The 20,701-nt window shown below is 35.3% G+C and overlaps 1 long non-coding RNA gene across 1 annotated transcript in view; it reads right to left on the bottom strand.

Annotated features, from left to right (window-relative positions):
- LOC131576514 (uncharacterized) overlaps positions 1-15,370 on the bottom strand; it is a 56,726-nt gene extending 41,356 nt beyond the window's left edge. The window contains exons 1-2 of the long non-coding RNA XR_009276998.1: positions 15,222-15,370; positions 11,234-11,264 (exon numbers count right to left, since the gene is read on the bottom strand). This is a non-coding gene — a long non-coding RNA (uncharacterized LOC131576514). The remainder of the gene's footprint in view (positions 1-11,233; positions 11,265-15,221) is intronic.
- Positions 15,371-20,701: the final 5,331 nt, after the last annotated feature.

The raw sequence follows: 20,701 nt of genomic DNA, 5'->3' as shown, positions 1-20,701 counted from the left end.
TCTAAGACTGATGTCTCCATAAGTCTTCTCAGTCAGGCAAAGAATGTGACATCGGTTAATTATGTTTTCAAAGGTCCTGCAGAGAAAAAACAGATACCTAATATGAAATGAAGTCCCCAGCTCTTAGGTGTTGAGTGCAAAATATTTTAATGTTATCAATTAAACTAAGCTCCTCATACTTCTCCGGATGATCATATCTGTATTATTTTCTTGTAAGTGAGAATTCTAATGATTATTTATCAGTTTTGGGGTCTGTTCTTTTTCTGCTAGTAGCTTTGTATCTTGAGAACATTGCTTGGATTTTACTGAAATTAAGATGACTAACAACTAAATAACATAGCAAACCATGACATTATTAAACAAGCGGTAACTCATTACAGAACAATAAAAGTGTGCCAAATTATGAATAATTATGCAGTTATTCACTTTGTTTTTTAAAAACTACATGAATAGTTATTTGGTGAAAATGTCACATCTCATAAATTATGTTATTGTTCTGTTATATACTCTTCTCTTTCATGTGTGCACCATGTATTTGCATAGTGTTATTTCTAAAGGCTTTAGGAATAATAATAAGCACAAAAAGGCAGATTTCTGTAAGTAAGGTTAGACTTGCTAATGTACCCAGCTCCAAGGTTTCTTTGACAGCAAAGAAAACGTTCTTGCTTTAGTAGAGGTTGTAACAGATTTACACTATTTGATCTTACCGGAACAACCGCAAAATTAACAGACAATAAAATGAATAATCCTTTTGAAGTGTTCTCTCACAGCAACAGAAATTATGTTAAAAGCATTATATGCAAAACTTGCAGATGAACATACTATGGGGTCTTTTTCTGCACTAATAAAATTTTTCTGGCCTTTCTCAAAGTATTTGGAATCTACTTCTGCATAATGTGAGGTGTTGATCTTTAACAATCAATGGATGTTCAATAATTATATTGTAGTAAGTATGAAAAGAGAGGTAGAAAAGTAATTATACTTTAAAAACTCTTTTTTAATTCAGTCAAAGAACTAGGCAGAAAAAAGCTCAGATAAAGGATACTTTCACAGTAGTACTGTGCAAAGTATGTATCCCAATCTTTAAGTATACTTTCTGTGGACTTGATCTACCCTCTATTGTACTAAAGAACTTTAAATAAAGCCTGCTGGGGAAAGAGAAGCTCAATCCATCACACTCCTACAAATTTGATATCAGACACCTCAAGACATGTCCAGAGCCTGAGGAGGGATTGCAAGTCATCAGGAGAACACCTGAAGAGCAGCACAGAGGAATTCCAGTCACCCCAGACAGTAAGACAGATTCATCAGGGGCCCAACTCAAATATCACTGTGGAAACACAGCATGGGGAGTAAACAAAAGGACTTAGAGACTCACGCATGCCTGCAGGGCTGTCATTTTATTGATATTATGGAGCCATGGTGGGATGGCTCCTATGACTAGAGTGGATGGATACAGGCTCTTTAGGAAGGATAGGCAGGGATGATGAGCAAGAAGTGTTGCCCTCTGTATAAGTGCACAGATGGAGTGCATCCACCTGGGGGTGGATGAGAAACTGACTGAGACTACAGGATTAAATGGATGGGTCAGGATTAAGTGGAGGACAGGGACAGGTGACAATATTGATGGTCTGCTATGTGTTATCTAACCAGGAAGACTGAGCAGATGAGGCTCTCTGTAGATGAATAAGAATGGGTTCATGCCACAAACCCTGGTCCTCAAGGAGTAATTCAACCACCCTGGCACTTGTTGGAAGGACAACACAGTGGGGCATAAGCACAACAGAAGGTTCCTAAAATGTTTTTACGTAATTTCTTCTCCAAGTGATAAAGAAGTCGATGAGAAGAGATGCTGTCCTAGTTTAGGGCAAATTAGGAAGGAAAACTCCAAATGGGGATTTCCCCAGGGAAATGCCCCTCCTCACTTTCTGGTCCCGGAAAAGAAAAAAAAAAAAAAATTCTTTGGAGAGAAGTGGAAAAAGCTGTTTATTTAACAGAAATTGAGTAATATTAAATAATAAAACCTCTTGTTGTTCGATGGGATGGCAAATCTAGGAAGAAAAGTCCTTTTCATGTGGTGTAGCTTGGCTTGCTCAGGTTCCTTATCAGTCCCTCCGGCGCTGGAAAGTGCCGAGGCCCAGGCCCCGGTGGGCCACAGGCGTGAGCTCCCGGGGTTTGGCTGGGTGTTCAGTCCAGAGCAGGCTTGCACAGATCCAGGAAAAAAGGAAAAAAAACAAAGGTCCAGGGAACTCCTCTGCCTCAGCTAGCTAAAACTAAGTAAAAACCAGAGAGAAGCTCTGTCCCGCTGTCTGTCCGTGCTGCAGACACCACAGTCCAGGAGCGGGATGTGTGGGAGTGATGTTTTTCTTTAACACAAACTGCATGCTTCTTCTTCCCCCTCTCTTGCTCTCAAAGCCAGCCTTAAAGGTGCAGAACTTAATATATAACATAAACCAGATGATTGGGGATACCAGTATCATAAAGTCACCCCAGGACAGATGCTATGCCTGAACTTTGTCTCACTAGCAAAAAAGGGCAGTGAGGAATGTGAAGCTCAAGGAGAGCCTGGACTACAGGGTCCATGAAATTGCTAAGTTGAAGATCCTCAGAGCAGCAAGGGGGATACACAACAAGCTCACTGCCCTAAACTTCAGGAGAGGAGACTGGCTTCTTCAGGAATCTGCTTGGTAAACTACCTTGGAATAAAACCTTGTTAGTGAGAGGGGCCCTCTCCCTAGATTAATTAGTAGATTAGTAGATTAATATTCAGGAATCACCTGCATGCTCATCTCCCATTCATCCCAGCAGAGAAGTTGAGCTTGTACTCAGGGAAGTCAGGGTAAACAAGAAAAAGTTCTACAGGTACAACAATGATATAAGGAAGACTAGGGAAAATATGGAGCCTCTCTGGAAGGAATGGGAGACCTATTTGCCCAGGATGTGGAGACAGCTGAGGTACTCAACACTTCTGTATCTTTGTCATACTGCTCAAAGCATTTAGTGAATTCTGTGAAAGAAGAGACAATTAATTTCAATTAAATTTATGCACATTCATATGATGTCAGATTATGTTTCAATTTGATATAAACCTATTATGACACAAGAGTAATAGTCATCAACAGTATGTTCTTTTTTGTCACAGAATTGTCAGCGGAAAACTAGAGTTACTGATCCCTAAATAAGTAAAAGGTGGAGATTCTGAAGCTGGGGAGGAATGGTAGGCAGCTGAAATAATTGTCATTGATGTATATTTTTGCTAAAACAGTCATTAGTGAAATGAGAAGTGCTGCTGGCAGTTCTTCATCTTTATGTTTTCAAAATGAACTTAATAAAATAAATTTGAACAAGCTGCTTTATTATCATTTCTAATCATTTTTCATAGTTGCCTTCATGGCCTTTTCCTTTTACATCAAAATTTAGATGTTACAGTATTCAGTTCTAGAAAAAAAAAAAAAATAAAAATTTGTGGCCAGAAATATTCTGATTTCTGAGCATAAGATTTCCATTTACCCATTCCTTCATACATATTGATTTTCTGATGGCAATAATTTAATTATTTATACCCTACTGATGTCAAGAAAAAATAAATCGGCAGTTTCACAGTCGTGTCTGTAAAGGTCAAGGTGTAACTTTACAGTAATATTAAAAAACAAAACAAAACAAAACACCCTAGGAGAACAAAAAGTCAAAATTTCAAAGAACACTTGTGTGTAAAATTTTTTCATCACATGATGCCTGATCAGTTGTAGGAGGAGCATAAACTCATGTTCGCGTGCTGGATTCAAACAGTGCTGGATTTGACTCAGGGTCAGTGCAGAAGTGCCATCAGTGCTTTGGGAGCAGCACTGGGGATATAAAGAAGGATGTGAGGACAGAGATCAGAAATTGCAGCTGAAAAATATATTCTTAATCTGAGGACATGTAGTGACAATGCAGGGTCAAGCATATGAGATATCATCACAGAAATAGTAAAGAGCGTCAAGAATATTTGACAAGCTAATGCCTGGACACAGACTTCTGCAATCTCTTTTCCCAGCTCCTGTTGCAACTGAGTTCACATAGGTATGATATCAGTGAATGCTTACAACTCACAGCAAGAGCAGTAACATATTTGTTGAAGTCCAAACTCTCCTTGCAATTATGTGGCAGATTTTACCATTGCATCTGATTCAAAGGTCATTGAAAACAATACAGACTGCAAATTCCTTTTGTAGAACTGTGTTTCAGTTTATTTTTTCTAGTGTACACTATAAGGCATTTTTTTATTATGAAAATTTATTGTGGTTTCCTCTCCACATATCACTTAGAAGTGGATGTGCCTCTTAGAGAACTGTAGATGTTCCAATTAAATCCCTTAATAATATAAAAAGGTCAGAATAAGTTCATGACAGCTATAAAGCATTGCATGGAATAGGACATACAAGAACAGCTGAAAAGGAAGGTAGAGCAGGTATGGAATTAAATGTACTATTTTGTAAAACTGATGGCATTGCTATTTACTATCCACTCACAAAAATTAGTATCTTTTATATATAAGTCTGTATATCCATGTACAAGTCTACAAGGAAATAAAAGTCTGTACAATACAAGAATGAAAAATTCATTCTGAAGAACCTAGACATGTTTCTGGTACTTGTAGGATCTTTGGAAACTGAGAATGATAGTCTCTGGCTACTGTGACTTGAAACAGAGAATGCTTTCCACCTACGTGGCAGAGGAAGCCACAATAAATACCTGAACTGAGGCTAACAATATTCCCTTGAAATCTAGGGAACCATTGTCATATAGCCACAACCTTCACTGACTTTGGGTTAAAAAATATTCAGTTTGTAGACTTTAATGCTATTGATAGGTTTAATTTTATTTCATCATATTAAATGGTGCTCTGGTACCTCCTTGGTGATATTTTTATAATTTTGGTTTGGATTTTTTGTTAAGTTTATTTTTTTCTTTTATTTTCTATAAATCAGTTCATAAATCTGAAAAAAACATATAGGAAATATACTTTAAAAATCCTCTTGAATCAATTCGGTTTATAACAAATAATCAGCTTATTAAATAATTTCAAAGGAGACACGTATTTTTTCAAAGCATTTTTATCACTTATAACAAGATTTGGAATCCCAATTCTGGAATTTATTCCTTTTTAATGTTTCCCAAAGTATTTTATTTTCTATTTTCAGCAACTCGACATCACTAAAATAACCTGGCTGTTATTTTCGAAGAATTTTTACACAAATAACAATAGCATAAACACTGATAAACACATGCTATCTGAATAAATTAGAATAATATTTTTCTTGCCTAAATAGGTGAAAAAATAAACTGAGAAATAGAGAAATTAGAATTACTATGTAAAATAGGTCTCAAGTCAGATCTTTGCTTATTTTTCAGTTTTCCCTATTCCAAGAGGTCCTGTGACTTGCATGGTTACCTTTTCTAAGTGTACCTTTATGTGGTGAACTTTTATCTTTTTGATCTCTGCCTATTTCTCTAGTGCAGAAATGAGAAGATAGGTCTTAGAGTGTACCTGTAAGAAAGATGAAAAAGGCTCATGATACCCAGGTTAATTTCTTTCTATGTCTCCATACTTTTTCTTCAACAGACATTTTCCTCTACTTAAGACATGCCTATTCAAACAGCAATTCCAGTTTTGACCAAAATAGGCACTTCAACTTCTTTTTTCTGTTATGGCAGGAAAAAAAAAAAAGTATCCCAAGCTTGTCAATGCATGTCAAAACATAGGCTCTAAGCCAAGAGGTTGTACAAAAGCCTCAAAATTAATAAGCATAGAAAGAAAACAGTTGTGACATATTCTAAACCTGTTCTTCCCATGCAGACTAGTATTTATATCAGCTGCACTGCTTCTGGCAGGAACATACAGTGGTTAAAAAGTGCTAATCATGCTGCAAATAAAAAATACCCAGTCTGAAAGGTGAAACAGGAAGTTTTTAGACTACATACTTTTGAAAATGACCAGAATAAGACTTAATTTGTCATTTCTCTAATTATATCACTGTATGCATCTATATCTATATATATCTATCTACTTAATTTTCTAAATTTTAAAGTATACAGGTTGTATAAGTTCATTCTTATTAAAAAGTATACCAGAACATTTAATAGAAAACTATTTTCTGGTAAGATGCTGATGAGATTATAAATTTCAGCTGATAACAGTGTTGAATCACTTCAGATAAAACAGGGAATGTAGCCCATTACCAGAATTAGGATCAAGAGCAGAGTTTAAATAGACCTCAATTACATTGGAATAGCTTGATTTTCTCAGATTCATCCAAAGCTAAAGAAAATATGCTGTTCACAGCAAAAGCAATATTTGTGTAAATGTTACAAAAAAACTTTAATTATCTGTGTTTTGTCTCCTTTCATAAATGATGTGTCTTTCCAGTAAATCACATCTGGGCATTGCAGTGATGATAGGTAGGTCTTCATCATTAGCAGGCTTCTTTTTTAGACTATGAACACCTTATGAAGGTCTTTTGAAATTAGATTTAAATGTTATACCCCATGAGTTTTTGATTGTACTGAATGATGTAATTTCTATTAACTTCAGGAGAAACTGGCATTATTTAGCAGCACCACTTACCAATAGGGGTTTAAGAAAGGAACTGGTACTTAAAGAGAAGAATCCTAAACTTTAAATTGTTAGTTTGAACAGCAAATAAAGGATAAGTCTACTTTCTGTGCTTAGAACATCTGAAAGAGAGTCTGGGAAAACACATTTTGGTTTCTGATTTCTGCACTGACATTCCTGACCTTAGCTATACTAAGGAAAAAGTATTTCAAATACTTTCTGCAACACAAGAATTTCAATGTTTTCTATTCCCAGTATTTATCCCCTTGAGATGACAAATTCTCCAGGGCAGAATACAGCTGTAACATCAGCTTTGTGCATTGCCTATGTACTATTGCAAGGTAAATAATGAATTAGAGTTGTACTAGGAGAAAGGGTTTAATAAAGTATTGAGCACTTGAATTGCTGTCTTTTGGAAATATCAGATTTTGATGATCAGACTAGTTATTACAGTCTTCTCCCTCACAGTCCTTCTGGTGCCCCGAACCATATGTAATTCCAAAATTTTTGCTCCAACTTTAAGCATGTTAATTTCATTGTTAAATACTCCATACATTAAAATGTTATCTCTAATATCACAAATATGATACATAGGTATTGCAATAGATTGATATTTATATAAAAATATAAATTATATCACATAGTATTTATCCATTCAGCAATCCCTATGCTGCCAATAACGTAAATTAAGCATCTTTTATGGTGTTAAGGGTTTCACACAGATGAAATAGAAATATATTATCTGTGCAGAGGACCAGACCTTTTCATGTTTTGTCTCAACCATTTTGAGTATTGCTACAGGAAAGGTGGTCAGAGGACAGCATGCTGTGGAGGTGAGGCACCACAGTCCTGAGCCAGAGTCCTGATCTGCCTTCAGACTCATGCTCAGTCAGCAGCTTTGTTTGGGTGTTGGGGCATGTGAGCCAGCACCTTTGAGGAAATTGTTCTGGGAGTTGAGAACTTATTGAAGTATGCTGAACAAAATTAAGGGCTTGTTAGCCAACACTTTTTGTGGAAGAGGTTTGTAAGAATTTAAGAGCTTGTTAATCAACACCTTTTGAGTCCAAGCAGTGGGCTGGTTGCTGGAGTTACAGAAGGCTGTATAATAAAACACCAAGAGCTCCCTAACACATGTCCAGTGTCTTTGTTCAGCTTCACAAGAATTTATAATGAACAGCACACCCTCTACTAATGGGTCATGAAAAACTGCAACAGAAATTACCCCAGTAAATTGATAAAACTGCATGTGGAATAAGCACAAATCATGCATGAGCAAAAAATATCTGCTGTTATAAATAAAATTGTGTTGAATACTTCATTTGGAGTTGGTTTATATACAAATCCCATTAGATTGCACAGTTCATTTATGTTATTTGTACCACTAACCAGGTCAGATATGATATTCACATTATTAATTCTATTACATATGAGAGGTCATTTTAAGAAGGCCTATGCCTGTCTTCTCATTATTTTCCTACATTTCCTCTCACTAGAAGACTGTAAAGCAAGATACAAAGGTTTTAAAAAGCAAAAGGTTTTTAAAATCTACTCTGTTTACCGTTATCTCTTGGGGTATTCTCCTTTCATGCTCCTGAAGACAGCTTAGCTTCTGCTGCTGACCCTCTACTGACTCACACACACCCTCTAATCACTATAATGTATTTATTGAAGTACTATGTCCACCTGCCTGGAATCATTACTAAATGTCAGCCTTCCATGGATAAACTTAGACCTCTGACTTTATGTCTATATTCTATTGCCTTCAAAAATTATTTCAAGTGAAAATTGTATTCTCTGCAATTTCCAAATAAAGGAAAGTAAGGAGAAAACTTTAGAGGTTAAAGGGGAATCAATAAATAATAATATTTTTTATCACAACAAAAGTCAATTCTTCACATCTGAACAACTGAATTTTTCATAAAATACTTTTCACCTGCCAGTGGCTGTTAAGTTTAAAATTCTCTGTCCTCCAAAATGCTTCACTGATCTTAAAATCTTACAGATGACAAGTGACCATCAGAAGAGAAAAGTACAAAGCATCTGCCTTTTTGTTTCTTGCCTTAAAAGTATGGAAAAGCAAACTACATTTTGCAATGTATAATATACATATTTTTTTCAAAGATAAAAATGTAAAAATATAAGAATGAAAGTTGACTGTAAACTCATGCTACCAATATTAAAATCATGTCTTATGTGCCAGCATATATAGACTCCACTATTAAAATAGCAAGGAGTAAGATAATTTAAAAAATAGTGTTCTAGAATTTCATTAACACAATTATGTAGATTGTATGAAGGAATTTCTGTTTTCCTTTTGTTTTAATTGAATGTGTAGATTTACTTCCCCCCCCACTATCCATAGTGCATATGACTGTGTTTCATATACATTGTATTATCTGTAAATTTGACCACGTCAGTGTCGGTTTTGATGCTTACATTTCTTCAACTTTTCAATGAAAGATTATTATATCAACATAGTTTCTATTAAGTACAAATGAAGAGGAATTGCTCCTTATAATACCATTTAGAGCAGATATAAACTTACTATAGAGAAAATAAAATAATAAAAAATTAGTATAACTGGATTGATACAGTTTTAATGGAATGGAACCAGAATGTCTCATTCTCTTACCTGTAGGATTATTTTATTTAGAAATATGTATGTGACCCACAGATACACAATGCTGTTTCCTATCAGTATTTATATTAAATTATCAGTTCCATAAAAATAGCAACTCAATATATATTGTTTGACAGTTTAATAAAAAAACCACACATTAGTGCTTCACCAGCAATCCCTTTTTGTAATTCTGATTTCCATTGTATAAATAATTTGAAAAGTATATTTGCAGAGTAAATATATCCATATTCATAGTAAGAGTGACAAAAACCAGATAACTGTGTGCTCAAAACCAATTTTTAAACAATTAATTTAGTCTCATAAATAGCTACAGAGAACTACACCAAACACCTATTTGTCATAAAAAAATCAATGCAATATCATATTAAAAAAAATAGCTGAATAGTATTTATTTTTCTGAACAGCTAAAGATTCAATCAATGTTATTCATGAGCAATTAGCCTTTGAGTTCATCATAATGCAGAGCTAAATTCTGTGAAATATGGAAAGCAGTGTATGCCCCACAGGGGAGAAGGTCTCCCATTTAATACTTGCTTGTATTTCCTGAAGGACTTTAAGCCTCCCCTGAAGTCATGCATTTTGCACAGTTGTAGAAGCAGAATATCCCAGCTCTTTCAGGGGATGCAATGTGTATATGTTGTGTAAAACAACAGATCTGCAGCATTCAGGCCTAGGAAGAGATCCTATTCCAAACAGTACTGTATTTCTTCTGTTCTGGATGCTATTTTGGAAGAACTCTTTCTATTGGCCCCAAGCAGAATATGTACCACCTCCATCATCAGTGTAGGAAACTGCTGACCCTACTCTCTCTACTTTGCAGACTATGTATTCTGGACAGCCAGGATAGGAGTGTCCTCATGTATGCTAATGTAGTAAGTTATAGTAAGTTCCTCAGCTTCATTTTTGTTTGTCTTTGGGATTTCACAATTTTTTTAAATGTTCAATGTTACATAGTGACTGAGAAGATAAGGTAAAGAAGACACTAGATTTTATGAGGCTATGGTTTTGACCTATTCAGACAGCTTCCTTGTAGTGTAGATTTACATTTTTAAGTAAATGAAATTTATAAATTCCCTTCTACAAAAAGGCAAAATGTAAATTATAAGTAAGCTACAGGTTTTTTCTATCCAACCAGTAAGCCAAATATCTCCCATGGCTTCAAAGACATTGTATGCAAAAATCATGTTAATATCACCTTGTTGAGTCCTTAAAGCTATGTCAGAGGGTTTAATTTACAATAAAGAAATATAATTGCTCTCTATTTAGCAAAGGTGAGATTTTTTTTCTCAAGATAGTTATTGCTGTAGCTTTATTTGCCAGAGATTTCTTTACGCTCCTGTGAAAGCAAATGACAGGACCCATATTAAACTGCAGCTCTGTGACAGAGAGAAGTAAACTGCTTTACCAAGAGCTCCTGACTTCCCCTTCCCTGGTCCAATTGTAGTCACTTCAGCAGGAATCAGCTATAATAAATCACCTTTGTGCTCATTTCAGCAATGGCAAACAATAAATCACAACAATTCTCTTACTGTTCAGAGAAATTTCAATTCTTAGGAGATTTTTAATCACAGCAGAGAGGCAAGAGTGTTAATGAGGTCTATAAATTACCTTTAAAGAGGGTAATTATGTCCAGTGTTGTAATAAAGGCTGAGACAGCTAATATCATTAAAGCAATTATACACTTTTTTAGATTGTGAAGATAAATTTGAATTAAAATATTATTGTAAACAAGGGGCCCATTTATTATGAAGCAATTGATTAGATAGTGGCCTCAGCTAATATTGCTCTGGCTTAAACAGGTTCTGTGAACTTCATTCAGATTTTGTAAAGTAACAAGGCTACATATCACAAGTAGATTGTTATTGCATTATCATCACATAAATCCATGAACAGCATCTTTACTTGCACTCTTAATTAGATTTTGTTAAATGCAATTGTTATAATTTCTTCTAAACTAGCTTCTGCTCATCTTTTTTCCTATATAGATTTGTCCTTACCTTTCAGCTTTATTTTCTGTGGTCTGCATTTCTGAAAAAAAAAAGAGAAAACAAAAGAAACTCATAATGAAAATTAAATAACTGGACATTTCTGGATGTTAAGCTACAATCAGATTTCTATGGATGCATTAATCATAAAAACATTAGCATCAGAAGAGCTTTTCATGATGAGCAGTCATAAAATCTGATAGCCAAAGGAACAAGTAAAGATTTACTGTCTTTTATTTAAGGTATACTCAGTGATAGGCTGAAATTAAAACCTCTGCTGAGTACCTAATCACCCCTGAATTTGTGCCCAAAATGGAATTAAAATTTTTTCTTATCCCCTGCTTTTTCAGAATGATGCAGAATTGATTCATTAGAAGAAAAGAGAAATAGTCCTACACTAATTAATCCTGTAGTTTTGTGATTAGGATGTTTTGAGAAGGGAAACAAAGATTTTGACTTTTTCTTTTGATTTTGACTGTAGTTGATCTAGTAACTAATCTAATTATAAATTGTTTGATGATGGGAAGCAGATACCTAGAAGATGCAAGAGACCAACAGCCCAGTAGAACAGCCTAGCCAGCAATCTGTAGGCTGCTTAGGGAAAAAAATCAGGAGAAAAAACAAATCAAGGGGAACAGTGTGCTAGTGTCACAATATTTTATGGAAAACTTAAATATTAACAAGGGGAGAGCAAGCAATCACAAATGCACTGGACTAGCCCAAGAACAGAGGCATTCACTTATAATGACAGACCAATGATTTATGCAATCCCTGTCTCTAGGAGCTGTTTCCTTTCTAAGGGAGCGTCCAGACCCAGCACACAGCAGAGTCTTGGTTTTCTGGGATCAGTGAATATTTAACTACAATGTGAGTAATGAACGTGAGTTCATTGTTGGAAGAAATGCACTGAAAGTCCTTCAGGCTGGGCAGAGGATTCATCCTGTGTTCCCACATAAAATGGAGAGGAGAGCAGCATCATCTGCCAATAGTGCTTTACTCTATATTCATTTTATTTACCTATATGTTTTGAAATGGTTTAGTAAATTAGTTCCAAAGGGTGTTTGTGGACACAAACACTGAAAGGTCCTTAAATCTGGAAAAGAAGTTGGTATTTAATACACTCTCTATTTCAGCAATTCTTATTTTTGGAGTTTTTTTTTTTTTTTTTTTTAAATTATATAGGGGTTTCCTGCTCTGACTTCCTTTCTGAGGCCTTTAATTTCTCGTCTGTATGGTTTACTGACCATAGGAACATATTCTTAGGCCTGACTCTAAGGACCAAGAAGAAGATACACGAACTGTGGAAGAATCTAATGAATCTCAGAAAACACCTGTGCTTTATATTCTTATTAATACTGGATATATTTTTTTGTCTCCTGTTGTTTGCCAAGTTTTCATCCAGCCTCTTTCAACATACTCGAAGATTTAAATGTTTTTGCTCTTCTCAGTTCTTTTTTATATGTCCAGGAAGCTGCTGGACTGTGGATTTCTTTTCTGTCTTTTGTTTCCGAAGTGTGCATTTTACTTGTATTACAAAACTAAATAAATTTCTTTTCAAGATGAGATGTACATTTCAGTCCACATCAGAGTTTAATAGCTCTTCAACACTTTGCAACAGCAGGATTATAAAAACAATACTGGAGGGGTTTTCAAGCAAATTTATCCATGATTATGTGTACATATGAACACAGTTTTAGCTTTTTGTTAAATGATTGCCAGAGGATATAATTAAGGGAGAAGCGACTGATGCATCTCAAAGATATAATCCTAGTAGCTGTAACTGCAAATCAAAGCAAAGGTTGAATAAAAATGTCTACCTGTATCTCACTTAATGTTAGACATCCGTGAAGTACCCAAAGGAGAAATCTGGGATTTGGCTACAGACAATGGAAAGAAAGGCACATTTGAGCAGAAAGATCCTAACTGAGAAAACTGCTTGCTCTACTTTTTGTCTGCAAAACCGTGTAATGGTTATGGGCTCCAAATTCAGTACTTCAGTTAAACAGGAAACAATATTTTTCTGAGGAAAAAAATTGAAAGGAAAGTAAGTTCAACCTTGAATTATCTTCTTAATAGCAAAGAGGAACAGGTGAGAGGAAATTAGTCAGAAAATATTTTTAAATTTGTTTTAAAAATGTGTGCATTTTATGTAAATTTCTAAAATTGTAATTAAAAATAGATAAATCTTGTGAAGGCCATATTTTTTCAAAAGCAAGGATTCCTTTTTATTTTTAAGAGAAGCATGAATTCTTTTTGATCTGTAACAGAGGAAAACTATTTCTCTGATATTATTTGATTAGCAAGTTAGACAAGCAACTATTACAATATTTCTTTGTTACACAGAAGTTTGAAACTTATGGTTTTAGTTCCATTAGGTGTGCATACTTAAAGGGTAGCAAACACTCTTACTCGAACGTCCTGAATATTTTTTTTTTCCATTTCACATAGTTACACAGATGTTTGAGCATGTCTCCTCTCAGGGTGAAATTGTGGGAGGCAGCTCAACATATCTAATAATTCAGGAGTAGTTGCTCACAGTTTTTAAACTTTTTTCATCTCTTGGCCAGTTATTTCAGTCCCTTTTTCTGTGTATATTCAGGTGTCAGCATTCATTACACCCACCTGCAGGCTCATAAAATCTTCAACCTCTTTGGAACTTAGAAACTATTTTGGTAATTTTTTTTATGGACTATGAGTTATGTGTTTAAGTGGTGGAGGGTAAAGTGGGAGTAGAGAGAAAATATTGGGATACTCATGTCTAGAACCAAACTATTACACAGTCTAAAACTGACTCACTTTACCCACAGCCGTTGCTGGAACAAATCCAGGCATTCACCTTCATTTTACTTGTGAAAAATCAAGAAAATAGACCAGTAATTGAAGCATACAGTATAGGCAATCAAATATTTAACTTTGTTGATGTAACACATGCAAAAGCATGTTAGACATTATTTTTATTCTTTTTCAGCCTCATCAGATTGAGGGGTAAAGGGAAATCTCTAGTCAAGGAATGAATTATGATGTCTCACAACAAGCAATTATGCTATGTTTGAGTGCTCCTTAGTTAGAAATTTGTGAATGTAAATACTTTATGAAACAAAAGGTAATTGTAGGACTTTTTTCTCGTAATATTTTCTAATTGCTACCAGCTATCAGACAATTGGATTTCTCAGAGTTATAACAAATATAGTTCTATCTGACTTCCCATGTAACCCTCCATGGTCCTGGTCTTACTGGTGCATATACTAATCTCACTTAAATGTCAAGAGATTTAAAGATTTAAGTATAGGAGTAAAGGAAAATGTACTTAATCAAATTAGTAAAATTATGAAAGAAACCATATACACAGGTTGTCAACAAATCAAGAAGTCTGGACTCAGTATATCTATGAATATTCCGTGTGGTTTTTTAGACCAAAGGTATTGATGTTTCATGTCAGCTAAAGATCATTTTTGTACAAGAACTGGACCTGAAAATGGACACTAGCTGTTTCAGAAGTAGTAATCTGGAATAGGTCACCAGCACATTCTTCCTAGTCACTAAAGTCAGAATTATCCATGGTCTAAAACTTGAAGCTTCAGGTGGTGTTGAAAAGGAAGAGGGACGGATTGGTGTATAGGATTTTCCAAACTTAATCTGGCAATTCATTCATCTTGTTCTGTAATGTGCCTGAAGTAGCTACTAGTATCTTGTGGAATCACCTCAGGGAAAGAAAGAAAAGACAGAATGAAAAAAATTCCCAGGATACAATCCATCAGCCAGTGATGTACATTCAGTCACACTCAGGGGGATGTTTTGCAAGATTCATTTGCTGTTGACTGTTATTTTTATTTTACCTAAACTATGCAAACAAATTTTAAGTAATTTATAAACTATAAAAGTTAGGTTAATCGAACAATGAAAGCCATTTCCATTTCATATATATTTTTAGTGGCAATCTTGCTTGGGTTTCATTTCAGTAGATGTCTACTATCAGTCACGGACCTAGTTTAATACTTACCTTTCCCAACTTAGTGTTCAGGAATAGCCTTCTGGTTATTAATTACAACTCCACAATACAACAGGTGTCCCATACATCTCACGCCATTTATATTCAGGCAGGCTGGTACACCTCATTATTATATGCACACAGCACCAAAGCAAATATTGCTAAAAGCAGGTGTATTATTCATTGTGCTATGAGAAGTTCTCTTTCTGGTAGAAAGGTAATGAGCGCTTGGAAAGACTAATGTTTAATAATATTCTGTTAATAGATCATCTGTTAGAAATACTGATTAAAGGAAAGAGTCAGTGCCAGATCCACATTTGGTGTTCATTTTCACAGCTCTACTGAAATCAATAGCCCTGCATAGGTATCTAAATATCCAAATAAAAAGTACTGACCTTGAGATTGACTCCTTGATATCTGATCATTTGTGTGAGTTTTCAGCTATCTCTGAAAATACATTTGAATTTCCCCAAATGATAGTTAAGGATATTTTTAAAAAGCATTAATTCTGGGGATGTGTCTGAATTACAGAGCTAAGATTTGGATGCAGATACAAAACTCCTAGAATAATCACCAATATTTTTATGCCACATTTTGAATGAGAAAATCCTAGAGGGAAAAAAAGATTACTAAGATATACAGAATCTTATCCTAGAGGAGACTTCAAAGTGCAGGTAAAGTTAGATAAACAGCTTGATTCTCATTTATTTCTGTATCTGTAATGCAACACTGAAACCCTAGAGGGATTTAATTCATATACTTATGTAGACTACAAGTTTCAGTAAAGACCCCTGAGATGTGAGGACCTGGCATTGTTCTGGGTCAGCGCTTTGACTCCCATTCAAACAGTGTGGAGCAGGATGCAAAGTGGTCAACAGTACAGGAGCATTATTGCCTGTATTCCAAAAAAATCTATTTTCAGATTATTAAAATAGATTACATAGTTTATGAGAAGCCTCCTTTCTGATAACTGACAGGTTAGTCTCTTGCTAATATCCCTCTGGAAATTGAAAAAAATGTGAAAGAAATAAAACCTATATTAAAATAATATGAAAATGAAAATTATGGAAAAATGGTTAGCAGCAAGCAGAAAGATTATTTAAACAATTCCAGGAATAGTCACAAGATCATAAAACAGATAAAAATGTATTAAAAATGCATTTTTAAATTTAAAATACTGTTTCAATTCCCAAGGGACTGTATTTAAATACTTAGCTACATTCATAGCTTTACTTTTTACTAGTGTATTCTAATGTGGCTCTAGATTAAAACATAACAAAATGCTGGACAGATTCCCAGATTTTTTACACTCTAAATTTTCAGTACCTTGGAGACAATTTCAGAAATGTAAGACTGCACATTTCTTGAAGGAAGGTTATTTCTGTGTTTTACATTAAGGTGAGGAGGAAATTAGAAGTCCTGTAAACGGTTGATAAATAGTTACCTTTCTTTACCTCCAAACCTTCACTGATGTATAGGATATTGTCATGGGGTAACTTTACCTTTAAGGCGGTTTTAGGAGCTAAGGAAGTTGAAGCTGCTGGTGGCTGATGGGAGTCTTTACTCCTGACCAATTATCAGTCATTTCTAAGAATTGACAGCAGTTTTGACCATTAAAAAGTGAAGTCAACTTGTAAACACCTCCTCAAGATGTAAAGTCAGAGCACTTTTGTCCTCTTTGTTTCCTGGCTGTGAAAGGTAACAGAGCTCTGGCTGGCCTCCCATTCCCTGCCCAGGCCATGTGGCCCGGGCAGGGGGCTGGGCTGGGTCCAGCAGCTCCCGGCCGGGAGATGGGGCCTGCGGGGCTTGCCCTGGGCTCTGGCCGGGCCAGGCTGGTCCCTGGCTCAACTGCAGTTTTTGCTGTGACTGAATTCACCAGAGACTGCCGAGTAAAAAAAGGAAAAAAGCTCTTGACCTGCGGCAGGCTGAGACAGTGACCACACTCTCCAGAGTAGCCATGAAGAATCTTCCATCACAGACAACTCCAGCTGCTGCTCCAGCAGAGATCACAGAACCATTTACAAAGCCTGGGCAAGATTTTAACTCTTTCATTACTCAGATGAGACTTGCAGCTTAATCCTTTTATCCAGAGAGAGAAAAAAAGAGTAATCAACATGTAAAGAGACTTTATAAACTATCAGAGACAGTAAAGAAAAGAAGCTTCAGAAAAGGTAGAGAATAAGGAGATGCTTTATAAGCTGAAATATTTTTCTGTTAAAGCTATAGAGATGGACAATAAAGTCCTGAAAAAACTCCTTTAATTCATGACAGAGTATATAGGGAGGAATGGAGTGTTCAAAGTTTGGATTTTTAGCAAAAAGTGGAGTAACTGTGATACAGTGAGGTGCTGGAACAGAGTGAGGCGAAGATTTGAGGCCGCTTGAGGCAATGAGAAAACTGTTTTCTAGTAGAGCTCACAGAGACAGATGAAGAAGACTTTTGCCTTTGAATAACTCATCCTTAAAATGACATCCCTAGACTCATGGCCCATACACACCTGAGAGTGATGTGAAATGGGAGGAGTGAGCTCTGATGACAGGATTTCTGGGCAGCTGGCATCAGAAAAATAGAAAACTATAACAGAAATAGTTTTCTTGTGAGAAACTCCACAGATTAACAGAAGGAGACTTCTGTTTCTCTGCAAAGACTGATGAAAAGACTCTAGCAGGAATTGGGACTGTTTTAACCACCAAAGTTCTAAAGTTTTTCTGTCTCTATGTTGTCACGTGTACAAAGGAATGGTCAAGTAGTGGGGGATAAAAGAGTATTCTGGAAGTTTAGTCTGGTGGTTGTTTTTTTTTATTCTTGTAGTTTTGTTAATAAACTTTCTTTATTCCTTTTAAGTTTTAAGCCTGTTTTGCTCTTGTTCTAATCCATATCTCACAGCAAGAAATAAGTAAATTTTTTTAGTTACTGCTTTAAAACCATGACAGGTATCTATGGAGATGAGTAAAATTTAGTCACCAGATAGAACTGAAATCCTTATAATTAAAGTATGTATCCACAGTAAAGTGAAATTCTTTATCCAGTTTAAACCAGAAACATATTCAATGTTGACCGTGTTCCTTTCTGCCCTAGTGAACATTTATACTCAAGGGGAAATGCCTCAATTTTCCATTTTTCCTTCTTATTCTCTTACCAGGGGAATTTAAGGGACATAAATCTTTTTTTGTGTGTTTTTATGCAGCCTATTGGTCAATGCCATGAGACCTTAACATGCCATATATAGTTTTCTGTGTATTTATTCTGTTTATTGTTGCAAGCCCAGAATTTTGTAAAAGTTCTACTAGTGACTTTCAAATCTAATAGATTTGCATGTCAGATTTTAAGGGAAAGATGAAGTAGCTGACAATGTTTCTTTATGCAGCAAATAAAAACAAATACCCAATGAAGTCCAGAGGATGCAAATGTTATAATTAAAAATATTATAACACTGAATGGAATTACATACGTGAGGAAAGTTGAAATGCTGAAATGGGTCAGGATGGGAACCTAATTTGTGAAGTCCTTATTTTTGCTGCAGTTGTGCCAGCATATGAACAATTCAGTTATTTCCTCATCCATCTGTGAAAGGAAAGCTCTCCACCATGTTCAGTGAGAGAAAGACAATTCCTAAGAACAGTCATTTGGCATAACTGAAAGTCTTCATGTCTGTTAATGTTTTCATTAAGAGACATGAAAAAAGTTTTCTAGTTACATAGGAAATATTTCCAGCAATTTTTAAGTATTCATTTGCAGATTTATAAATTTTATTCTAGTGTAAAACTTAACTCCTCATTTCCTACAAACACACCAACAAGGTAACATGGCCTTTAGGAACAGGAACATAGGGAAAAAAACATTTATTAGTACATTTCTCCAAATCATCTTGATTTTTAAGTTGCCATGTGTTGCTGGTTAGAGCATGGTGCTAATAACACCAAAGTTGTAGTTTTGAGCCCGTATGGACCACTCACTCAAGAACTGGTCTCAATGATCCTTGTGGGTCCCTTCCAACTCAAAATGTTCTTCAATAACATATGGTGAAAATGCACATCTCGCTTTGCCAAATGATCAAAATTTTCAGAGGTTTCACTGTTTTAATTTCTTTTTAAACACCAGCCAATTTTGTAAAAAAAAAAAATTCTAAAAGTTATCAAAAGTTTTTTGAGGTAGGCATCCAGTCTTAAACATACCTTGGGCAACATCTGAGTTTGTGTCAAAAATGGAAATTTGGAAACAATTTAAACAATTATTTTTAAATAAATACAAACTAATTTCATAAATTTTTGTGGCTCTCATAATTTTTCACAAGTATTGTTAATGGTTCAAAATACTTTGTAAAAATTTGGAAGAGGAACATCTGCCAACAGGTCAATGATTATTAGGTGTACATTATTTGATGATTATAATTGAATTTCCTTCCATCAAATCCACATAAAATTAGCCTTCTGAGTTTGTACACCTAGGGATTTTTTGCCTGGGAAGCTGATTTTACTGCAGACTTAACTATTGGATTCAGTCTGACATCTATTAAAAGTTGCTCAGCTCTCCATCAATAAATGAAGGCTGAGCTGTCCAGTGTTTCTCCAAAGAAGGATCTTCCCTACCTTGTTGCCATGCTGTTGGACCAGTATGGAAAAACATCAGAAGTGCTTCAAAAAGAAAGAAAGCTGTCAGAAGTGACAGAGGAGAGAAAACTGAAGTGCTTTGAAGGGAAAGGAAAAAAGCTTAACAAATGATAAAGGCTTTATAAGAAAATGTGAGGGAGAACAGAAAAGAATAACAACACAGAGGAAAAGATGAAGCAAGCTATAACACAGGAACAGTTCATCTTCTTAGTTGACCATTATATTTAAACTAAAAAATTCATTCTAAGAATCCGAGTCAAGATTGAGCTCCAAGCTGTGGATACTTCTGTGTCACATGTAATAATAGTTTGATACTGCATTGAAAAAAAATGTTCAGGTGGTTTAGCAAGGTCATTGATTTTTAGTTAATTTCAACTCAGAACACTGAGAAAGTGAGATTATTAATTTGCACATTAACAAATGACAGTGTTATTTTGCTTATGAAACTTGGACAGTTATTCTTCTTCATTGCATACAAACATTCAGATTTAAGGATGGCTGACACTACTAACCTTCTGAAATTTCTGTCTATTCTTTACCAAAATTAGATCATGCTTTAATGAATCCTCTGTGTAGCCCTTAAGAAGACTGCATCTGCAGTTAGCAGGCAATTTTACCAAAAACCTTACTTAGCTTTCTAGAAACTGAGAGCAGCCTTCATCTGTGGAAAACAGCAGATGGCAAGTAAGCTGGCTGCCAGTAGCCAGGGAGAGTTAAAGAGATATATAGATCCTGAGTGTAATTTACTGAGGACAGCTCTCAATGGTTTACACTAAAATCCTTTGTTTAAGCACAATTAATGCCAGAACCACTGCTTTCACATGACTGGGTTCTGCAGCAGCTATTAACGTTATTATTCCAAAACACCAAGGGAGTAACACA

The sequence above is a fragment of the Poecile atricapillus genome, chromosome 2, assembly GCF_030490865.1.
Source record: "Poecile atricapillus isolate bPoeAtr1 chromosome 2, bPoeAtr1.hap1, whole genome shotgun sequence".
NCBI lineage: Eukaryota > Metazoa > Chordata > Aves > Passeriformes > Paridae > Poecile > Poecile atricapillus.
This window is presented reverse-complemented; position numbering and strand designations above follow the sequence as displayed.